This window comes from Fundulus heteroclitus, unplaced genomic scaffold (genome assembly GCF_011125445.2).
Source record: "Fundulus heteroclitus isolate FHET01 unplaced genomic scaffold, MU-UCD_Fhet_4.1 scaffold_354, whole genome shotgun sequence".
NCBI lineage: Eukaryota > Metazoa > Chordata > Actinopteri > Cyprinodontiformes > Fundulidae > Fundulus > Fundulus heteroclitus.
Window position 1 is genome coordinate 125396 of NW_023396764.1, and position 1426 is coordinate 126821.

Here is a 1426-nt window from a genome sequence, read left to right on the forward strand (position 1 = left end):
TTGCTGAATTTCTTGAAAAGCCAAAATTATTTTAAGGAGGTACTATATGAAAATGGTGAAAGATATGAAAAAGCTGAAATAGACCATAATAGCTGAAAGATATCACTACATTTTAAAAGTTGAATGGCGTTTCTAGCTGAAAGTAGGCTGAAGCAGTAAGCTGTCAAAAAGCAGCTGAAATGAGCGGAATTTTAGTGAATTACATTCATTTCCTATGGGAGAAAAAAAGCTGAAAATTTGCAGAAAAAGCTGAATTTTTTAAAAAGTTGAAGAGTTAAAAGTACAAAAAGACATAGCCATCCATTCCAGAAGAAGCTGAATAGTTTAAAAGTTGAATGGTTGAAATGGGAGAAAAATTGTAGGAGGAGAAGCGAATCAAACTTTAAACAGTAAGAACGCATTTGGAAGAATATCCCATAAGAATAAAGAATAAAGAGAAACAGGATCTCAAGAACTGTGAATGCCTACTGCATTCACAGTAATAAAGAATAAAGAGAAACAGGATCTCAAGAACTGTGAATGCCTACTGCATTCACAGTAATAAAGAGAAACAGGATCTCAAGAACTGTGAATGCCTACTGCATTCACAGTAATAAAGAGAAACAGGATCTCAAGAACTGTGAATGCCTACTGCATTCACAGTAATAATAATAATAAAGAATAAAGAGAAACAGGATCTCAAGAACTGTGAATGCCTACTGCATTCACAGTAATTAAAATACTTTTCAGCTGAAGTACGGACTCTACCTCTGGGAGGAGGTGGGGCAGAATGATTTTCACCTGGAGAACGGTGACTGGGCTGAGCGGTTTGCAGCTTGTCAATTAAAGTCATCTTGTCCTGGTTTGCACAAGAGGCTGTCCACTAGTGTAGTGGGTGAAAGTGGCAGGGATGCTTAAGTCCTTTACTGTTGTGGAGACGTTCGCCGCTTTGATAAGTGGGGACCCCGACCATTATACCAAAAAGGCGACCATCAGATGTGAGGCCTTTCATTTTTGTTGGCCGATCGTGCTAAGGACAAGTAGAAATAATAATAAAAAAAAAAAAAATAGAAAAAAGGGGAAAGGTCTGGATGCAGAGTAGTCCGTATAATGGGTTTAAGGCAGAGTTCCCAGGGTCAAGCCTTGCCCCAGGGTGAAAAGTTCGATTTCATGCTGGAAAAGTAGGGGCCCGGAAGCATGACATGCATAAATGATTTGAAATGAATCAATTAAACATGCAGATTTCCCAATTAGGGGTTAATTTTTTTTATATATTGCAGTACTGCTACTAAATAATATAATAAAATTTAGAATTAAGAAAAAGAAAAGCGAAAATTGAATAAAATGAATAAAAACAGGAAACGGGAAACGGAACTAAAAGGACGTTGCACCGGGGAAGCGTTTACAGGGGGACTGTCAAGAGACACTTCCGTTATGGATAAAAGTG